The sequence below is a fragment of the Ochotona princeps genome, chromosome 7 (genome assembly GCF_030435755.1).
Source record: "Ochotona princeps isolate mOchPri1 chromosome 7, mOchPri1.hap1, whole genome shotgun sequence".
Taxonomy (NCBI): domain Eukaryota; kingdom Metazoa; phylum Chordata; class Mammalia; order Lagomorpha; family Ochotonidae; genus Ochotona; species Ochotona princeps.
Window position 1 is genome coordinate 5202220 of NC_080838.1, and position 9218 is coordinate 5211437.

The 9218-nt window shown below is 46.7% G+C and overlaps 1 pseudogene; it reads left to right on the forward strand.

The window, feature by feature from the left end:
• Positions 1 to 2925: 2925 nt before the first annotated feature.
• Positions 2926 to 3265, forward strand: LOC101526038 (cytochrome c oxidase subunit 6C-like; annotated as a pseudogene).
• Positions 3266 to 9218: the final 5953 nt, after the last annotated feature.

Here is a 9218-nt window from a genome sequence, read left to right on the forward strand (position 1 = left end):
AATAAATTTAATAAAAAAAATAATAGAGAAGAACCTCAAAGCCTGGGTATAAACCTAAACAAAGACATCTATGACAAAAGTTACAAAACACTTTTAAAGAGAAAGAAATAGAAGATGACATTAAAAGATGGAGAAACTTACCATGTTCCTGGATTGTCAGGATCAACACCATCAAAATGTCCAGTAAAATCAGCCAATCCAAAAGGACAAATACCACTGTGTTCTCTCTGATATAAAGCAATATTCATGCAAAATACATAGCAAAGAGTTATATAGGTGAACATGTATATACAAATACGTTCACAGATAAACTGTACAATGGAGACTAGCATACCCTGGAAGTGAAGATACTTGTAATACACCTCTCTACTCCCAAATAAAAGGAGGACTCCCAATAAAACTGTTACATATACTTTGACAATATGATACTGGATTTTACACCATTGACTATAGCTAAAATGCCATAATAATCTTAAACAGCGGAATGTTAGACTTGTGCATGTTGCTGAACAACTATACTATTGTAATAATATGGCGAAAGATAGTGGGGAATGGGGGGAATGGAGAATGAGGGGGGGAAAAGAGGAGGTTGAGGAGGGAATCCCTATACTTATAAAACTATACAAAGGAAGGAAAGAAGGAAGGAAGGGAGGGAGGAAGCATGGAAGGGAAAAACTATACATGGATCTCAAAAGTTTTACTCTGGAATAAGCCTCTTGCACTCCCATGCTTCATGAGCTTCTTGAGGTACCTTCATGTTACACAGATAATTCTCACATTAAGGACATGCGAACTCAGACGCCACGCACATCACCCCAACTCCACCCAGCTGGGCAACAAGTGGGCTCTTGACCACCAATCTGCATGACTACAGAATCCAGGCCATCAACTCCCCTCTGTGAGCCATCTGATGGTTTTCTAACAGAAAAACAAACTTGCTCAGAGGCCTCTCTTCTTTGCCTTTTTTTTTTTTTTAAATGCAGATCAATCCATCCGAGCAGAGCAACAACCCAGGTACAAATGAATATAAGTCCACGCCCCTTCCCACAGACTAAACTCGGCAAGGCCCAGAAATTATTGTCAGAAATATAATGTATGGGAAGAAGCAGACCCGCCCAGGATAATGCTAGTTTTCCATCTCACTTAATATATTCAATGTGTGCAAGGAAGAGAGAAGGCACCTAGGGTGAGCTCTTTGTGCTTCAGTTCTTTCAAAAATTGAACCTTTATTACCAATAAGATGTTAACTATACCTTTTTCCCCTCCACACTTTTACTTCTTTAATATTGATAACAATCCATGTGTGAGAACAGGTATTCAACTAAGTTATCTGAGTCGTACGTGGCATTGTATTTATTGCTATATAGTGTTTGTAAGGTAAGCCTTACTGGACAGTTGTTAATGAGTATTTATTTAGCACATTGACCACTCAGATACCGGTAGATCACACCAAATACTTGAAAAACCTTATTTAACACCAAGGGATTCTTCATGCGAAATAACCCCTGAGTCAATGTGTAACCTTCCTCTCTAAAAACGGGCTGTTGATAAGTTCTCCACTCCTACATTCACTCAAAACTATTTTTTCTGTGCATTTCCACTGAGTATTGATAGAGTATAAGACATCACAAAGGTTTCAAAAATAAAAATTCCACAAGGACCAGCAGTTGGACAGAGGGAAAAATACAGTACCACTAAAAGTAATCTGCAAAAATGCCACATATTAGCAGACATAAACTCCTGACTACACACAGGAATCATCTGACAAGCCTTAACAAAAAAAAAGTACTAATAACTGGGACACAGCCCCAGAGACTTTTATTTGATTGGTTTGGGAGGCAGCCCAGGCACTGGTATTTTTGTAACAGCTCCCCAGGTGACTCTGCAGTACAGCAGAAGTTGAGAGCAGTGCTCCAGGAATGTACAAGCAGGGACACAGGGCTGTGGAGAAGCTTCACTCACACACCCTGTGTGACAGCCAATCCCACGCACGGATGGTCTGGATAGCGGATGGACATCTGGTCACACAACATGCCAGAACCGATCACTGATGAACGGTTGAGCAGGCCCATAGGATAACTGCCCGTGCCCTGTGGAGAGCTACTTCCTTCAATTCCACCGGAACAGATCCTTTGAGTCAGGGAGTACATACACACGGCCATGAGGAACAGGAAACCTGGAAGCATGGAGCTGGGGGGTGGGGGGAGGACAGAAACCAAACACACGGTACCTGAGTAGAAAGAAATATTCTAAACCAAGCAAAGGTGTGAAAAGGAAGCGGAGAGGCCCTCAACATGGTACAGTGGGCTCTAAGCTACTACCTTGTGGTGCCAGCATCCCATGTGGGTAGAAGTTCACGTGCTGCCTGCTCCGATTCTGATCCAATTCCCTGCTGATGGGCTGGGAGGACAGCAGAGGACAGTGCAGGTCCTGAGGACCCTGCACCCGCATGGAAGTCCTAATAAAAGCCCACCTCCAGCCATTGCAGCCATCTGGGGAGTGAATTGGCAGATGGAAGATCTCTCTCCGGGTCTGTCGGCCTCTGTCTGCCTCTCCTTCTCTCTGTAACTTTCCCATAAAAATTCAGTAAGAGGTGGATCCGGTGGAGGTATTCAGGTCCCTGGCTGTGTTCTGGAAGGGCCTGTGTCTTCAGGAGTCTGTTCCAGTTCTCAGGCTCCTGGCTCACCATGCCATTGCTCCTCTACACCAGTGACAGTGAGCTGCCACCAAATGCCAGACGGTGGACGACTTGCAGCTGACCCCCAAACTAACGACAGGAAGCGCGCCGAGGTTTGGACTCCTTCGGCCACCGTCGCCGGATCCTCTCGCTCCCACGCCGCTTGCGCCCTGCGCCCTGCTGGTGCAGCGTTCATTGCTCTGGCGACCGGGAAGGACGTTGGTGCTGAGGCAGGACAGTCCAGCACCATGGCGCCCAGTGCTTTGGCGAAGCCTCAATTGCGGGGCCTACTAGCCTGCGAGTTCACATCCTCGGAGCCTTTGCAGCGGCCCTGAGCGTGCGGCTCTGTATAAGTTTGCTGTGGCTGAGCCGAGGAAGAAGGCATATGTAGATTTCTACAGGAATTATGACTCCGTGAAGGATTTTGAAGAGATGAAGAGGGCTGGCATCTTACAGAGCACAAAGTGACTGGGAATGGAAAGCATTGCTTTGGACTGAATTCTTTCGAAGTTTGCCACTGACCTGTGTTCCTGAACTATGAAACATTAAACATGTGGAATAAGGAATAATCTGTTGATAAATAAATAAATACTCGACAAAAAATAAAAATAAAATAAATCTTTAAGGACGCATTCAGGGATGTTAAACTTGGATAAAGCATGTTCTTCTGAGGCAGCAAGGACAAATAATAGGCTAGAAATTTGGGCAGAGTGGGTCCTCACCTTGCACAAACCAGGATCTATATGAGTGCCAGCTCTAATCCTGTCTGCCCTGCTTCCCATCCAGCTCCCTGCTTGTGGCCTGGGAAAGCAGTCAAGGACGGTCCAAAGCCTTAGGATCCTGCACCCATGTGGGAGACCTGGAAGAAGCTCCTGGCTCCTAGCTTCGGATCAGTTCAGCTCTGGCTGTTGCAGCTGTTTGAGGAGTGAGTCAACGGGTGGAAGATCTTCCTCTCTGTCTCTCCTCCTCTCTGTATATATGACTTTCCAATAAAAATAAAATCTTTTTTTTTTTAATTTGGGCAGAGTGCAAAAGTGGGTCTCTGGGCAGTGAAGTTTAGGACTGATACCAGTATCAGTAAGAAACCAGCAATAACGGGTGAGCCAGAGAGCAATGTGACCAAACACCTGTCATGTTGCAGAGCATGACTCACCTAGAGAAAAGAACTGAGTGAATCTGTAAGCCTAAGGAGAGGGCGCAGAGAGGTCGGGTAGGAGAGCAAAGGTCAGAGGCATTGCTCAGGGCCATGGCAGGCAGGGGGCAGAGGACAGACCCCAGGCCCTGCCATGGAGGGAGTGACAGGACTTAATTGGATGGCAGGAGACAAGGAGAAAGAGATCAAAGATGGTCAAAGATTTAGCTCTTCGTGGCGCAATTAACAAACGGTACTCAGGAGAGAGAAGCAGGTGTAGGGAAATACAATGACATGCACGTTACATACATCAATTCTGCTTCAAATGGTACCATGTCAGTGGTGGGGTCTGACATTAACAACTAGGCAGAATTTTTAACGCAGAAGCAGATACGTGGGGTCATGTTGCCCTACATGTAGGTCATTAGAGAAGATCACCAGTGCATTCTCTGAGGACTACGAAGATGAAATGGCACCTTTAGATGTGCCAAGCAGGGTGGGGGTGAGGGGAGCCTGAGGGAACTGTTGAACCCAGAGACAGATCCACTACAGCCAACAGAGAAGCACCGTCAATGTGAGTGTGTGCAGACATACAGAGTCCTTGCCGAAGAAATTTCATGCCGGAGACGAAGGGGTACCAGAGGAATGGAGAGACTGTTAAAATGGTTGGGCCAAAGCAATCAAGGGGAGGGATGAGGGAGCAGGTCCCCAGAGAGAAAGCCCAATCCATTTTTCTCGGAGGCAAGAGGAAAAGGGAGATGATTAACAAGACAGCTCAGAAAGCTTCAAAAAGACAAGGAAGCCCCAAAGCGTGATGACCTAGATTCTCTCGGTGAAGCAGGAAACCAGGATGCCTTCAATAGAGGGGGAGAAAGAATGCTGCCCAGAGCTGCTGTCTGCCACCAGATGGAAGCTCTTTTATGGACTTGGTGTCGCCCAGGCAGCCCACCTAAGGTTACCAAGGACTGTGCCCAGATCAAAGGCATGTTTATAAACTCCTGTTCAAGTGTGATTGCCCCTACAGGTCTTCAGCCAATCTCTTTCACACCTTCAGTGTAGGGTACCAGGATTTCCTCAAAAGTTTGCAAACGTTACCCTGCTCTGCTTCAATCCACTCATCCCATTTCAGCCTCATCACCATTCTCTTCACCCACAAGTCTCCCATGGCCCGTGTGGGCAGATACTCCACTCAACCTGTGCCCTTGAACAAGTCACATAGCATTGCTTCTCGCCTGGAAAATGAAGAGCAGTGATGATGCTATGCTGCCTCCAGGACAAAGGGCTGGTGTGGATGAAGTGACAAATGGCTGAGCAATTTGCAGTTCGGAAGCATGGAGAAAAGCTGGGGGATCATCTCTGCCTGGCTGAGCACAGCGAAGCTCAACCAAACACAAAGGCCACATTCAGACCTTCCCAGGTGCCGGGGACCCACAGTGAGCTGGCCAAATGAAGCAGAATCCGAAGATAAAAGAAAATCCCTCAACAAAACAAGGCTGGGGAAAGAGGGTGCCCAGAGGAAGCAGATTGGGAGGTTAGAGGGTCAGAGAGGGATTCAGCCACTGAGATTCGCCTGAACAAAGAAGGCATTTCATGTTTCTCTTCGGGTTGCAGTATGCTAGTACACACACTGGAGACAGCCCACGGAGCCCTGTGGCCATCCGGGAAATCCATCTGATGGAAAGGAAGAGGACCCAGATAGGCCCTTTCTTTCCAATGAAGCCAGCTGCTGTGCCATTTCAAAGCTTCCACAAGGAAATGTCGCTTTCAGCACACTTCTCTCCTAAAGGAAGGCACGGTGAAGCAATCCCTTTAAGCGCAGACTGGCCTTTTTTTGTATTCAACCAGAAACTTGCTCCGTATTAACTTCTTCGTGAATTTTGGAGTCTTTAAGAGATGATCATGAAGGCAACACTTTTTTAAGAGCCTCCTGAAACCTGAAAGTGGCCGAACTTGTTCAGTCCTGTGGAGAGTCCATGTGACTATCTAAAGAGTACCACAGTGACCCCTTGGGGTCACTCACACTCCAATTAGTAGCATAGCCCAGGGAATCCCTAAGGCATCCTACCCCGTGTGAGGGACCCACTACCAGGTATTTGAATACCAAACAGCCTGGTTGCTTAATGCATGGCCCTCACCTACTAGACAGCGATCATCTGGACAATTCCTGCTCCCTACGTCTGGGGACTGTAGGAGAGCAGAGAGAGGTGGGGGGTGCTATCCCAGATTCCCACCTATTCAGAACTAAGCTCTTGGACTTGTGCTCCAAGAATTTTCTCCAACACGCAGCTCTGGGCTTCAATGCCACAGCCCCCACACCTTGTGCCCACCTGCTCTTGGCTACCCATGCCCCAGTCTCCAGCCTGCTCTGCCTTCTACCTACTACTCATTACCACCACCAGTCTCTAGCTGGTAAGAGACACAACTTCTCTTTCCACATCCTCGTTGTTCAGAAAGGTAAAGGTCACCCCCAGCTGCAGGGCTGCAATCTTATGGCACCATTATCTCGTTCCTTTCTCATACACAGTCCTTTTGCACAGAACACACAGGTGTAGGAAGGTCTATCCTGGTCTGTCCTGGTCTACCCTGGATTCCCCTCACATGCTCCGGATGTCAGGTTTTGATCCAAGTCATCCTTTCCTAGTCGTTATTCATGCCAACTTTCCTGCAAGACTCGAGTTCCCCATCTTCCCTGCACCGGACGTCCATGGTAGAGAGAGGCAAACCGTTACTGAGCTAGTCCACACCAGGAGACCAAGACTTCAGCTGTGGATGAGATCTGAATTCTTTCTAAGGAGTCTTCTGGACCCTAGCCTGAAGCTCTTGCTTTCTGAAGCTCCCGTAAGAACGGCTCTAGCCTGTCTTCACTTTTCAATGTCCAACTGGCCATTGTGAATTCACATGTGCGTCCTTCTTTGCACGGAGTGTCTGGGCCTTGCCTTCCCCAGTACTCAGCAACTTCTGAGAATTTTCTCCCAGACAAGCATGCCAGTGCACCACTGGGGACTGCTGAACCCCAGGGCTCAGGCAAACTCCAGATGGGATGCAAGTTAGCCTCTCCCCTCGTTTAAATGGTATACCAATGTCTACGAACACTGAGCACCCACCGATCCTCAACAGGGACGTGCACCCTGTGTGTACACACACACACACACAGAGCCACTTTCTAGAGGACATAATTCTCTCAAATGCTTACTCTTTGCCTCTCCTAACCCCTCGTTCATAGACTAACTCTATTAGACAGACTGCAGGTGGGTGACAGCATTGATTGTTTCAGCTGGCTCTGTTCTTCTGCCCTTCATGCCAGCAGAAATGTGATTCAGCCTCTCTCCGAGATGCAGGAGACCTGTGTTGCTTTGTCCTCAGCCCTGCTGAAATCAAGGCAAAAGGATATCACCTTTCTGCATGTGCATGTACATTTACCCAACACAAATTCAGTACTGCAATGAGTAATAATTGTTTAAAAACAATGTCTCCCACAATTTGGACATATGTTAGCCAGCAGCTTTTCTGCTTGCATGTCCAGTATGTACCTACAATTTATTGCATACAGACTTAGCAGAGAATAAGAATGATACCAATTGCAGCAACATTAATACAATTTCCCTGACTGGAAATCCACTCTCACACTTTGTCTGCCAAGCTTACACCAGCCAGCAAATACGTTGGAAATAAAAAAACTGCCTTATACTCTCTTCATATTAAAGCCAGAAAACAGAATCACCTGTGCAAGGTCTGATCAATGGGGTGAATCATTCACTTAACAGAACCCTTAACACCAGGGCTTATTCAAGTAAAATAAAATTCAGACCCACAAATATGGCTCCTAGCTAAAGCCACGAGTCATGTGTGCCATTTCACATCACCCAGAAACGGGCACACAAGATATATCTGGCTTGATGCTTAATCACTGCTGTTATGGGGGGCGGGTTGGAAAGGTGTGGGAAGGCGCTCTTTCTATATCACTGACCCAACCACCATAGTAACTGGATTCTCAACCCAGATACAAGAAACCCAGTGCATTTTCTGTTTAGGATCTTTTCTCAGAACAGGCAAGCACTGACTTGTCAAGAATTGAGAGCAGAGACAATCCTGGCAGCCTACTGCAGACCCATCCCATAGCTTTCTCTTCAGTAGTGGAAGCCCCCCATGGAGGCTGCAGGGGCCACAGGTGTTCCTCAGGCAGCCTACCCACCTGCCAGGGCCCCACATGTCCTCCGCGCCTCAGAAGTCACTCCCTTCAGAGCTTGTTCACCAGATTCAGCAAAGAACAGCCACCACATACTACCTGTCCATACCAGTCTTGACTGCCTGCCCTTAAGCCACTGTTCACAACCAGTTGGGAAGACATGTCCTGTTGTTCCTCATCTCCCTTTCTCCCCACTCTTCCTTCTCAGATTTACCTGTGTCCCAGCCTCCTATCAAGGCGCATGCTCAGGAGAGCATTCAAGACACATCATGGTAGCCTAGTGGCTAAAGTACTTCTCTTGTGTGCACTGGGATCCTATAGGGCACTGGTTCCTGTCCCAGCTGCTGCAATTCCCTTCCAACTCCCTGCGTGTGGCCTGGGAAAGCAGAAGAGGACAGCCCAAGGCCTTGCATCCCTACACCCATGTGGGAGACCCGGAGGAAGATCCTGGCTCCTGACTTTGAATTAGCAGTTGCGACCACTTGGGAAGTGAACCAGGGGGGTGGAGGATCTTTGTCTCTCCTCTCTGTAAATCTGACTTTCCAATAAAAATAAATATTTCTTAAAAAGACTAATACAAAGGATTAACAAGACATCACTATCTTTACAGATGTTAACATCTCCTGTTTAACTTTATTTCAAGTTGCAAGCATAGGTCTGTCCCATCACAACACTCCCACCTCCCAGCCCAGATACTCCATGGTTTTCAAGATTCCTCTCACCTCTTTGCCAGCTGTTCCCCTTGTCCCTCCATTGTTCTCAGTCCTAAATCTTGCCTTAACTGCCCCCTACACACTGCACTCTCCACTCCCTCCTTTAACCTCAACAAATCTGTAACACAAACTTTCTAGGAAAACGCTCGCCCATAAACTCAAGAGAAAAAGGAAACAGTAATCTCTAAAGTGAGTTTATAATTCATTCCTGCATGGCTGGGGCAGGGAAGGAGAAGCAAAGGGAAATGAATAAAGCCCTCATCTATTCATGGTAGACTGAAACCAATTTTCTGCGTTTTTATGTAAAGCTCTAGGATGCGATAAAATTAACCAAAGGGTTACTAGGTTAAACATTTGAAGAGTTCATTTTAAAAAGTTATGTTTTTCAGGAAGAAAATGTAAAATTTACATGAACAAACAATATGAAAAGAAGAAATATGGTGATAAAAAGGAAATGTCTTCTCTCTCTTTCTCACACACACACACAATTAAAGCGTCAATGAAATTAGC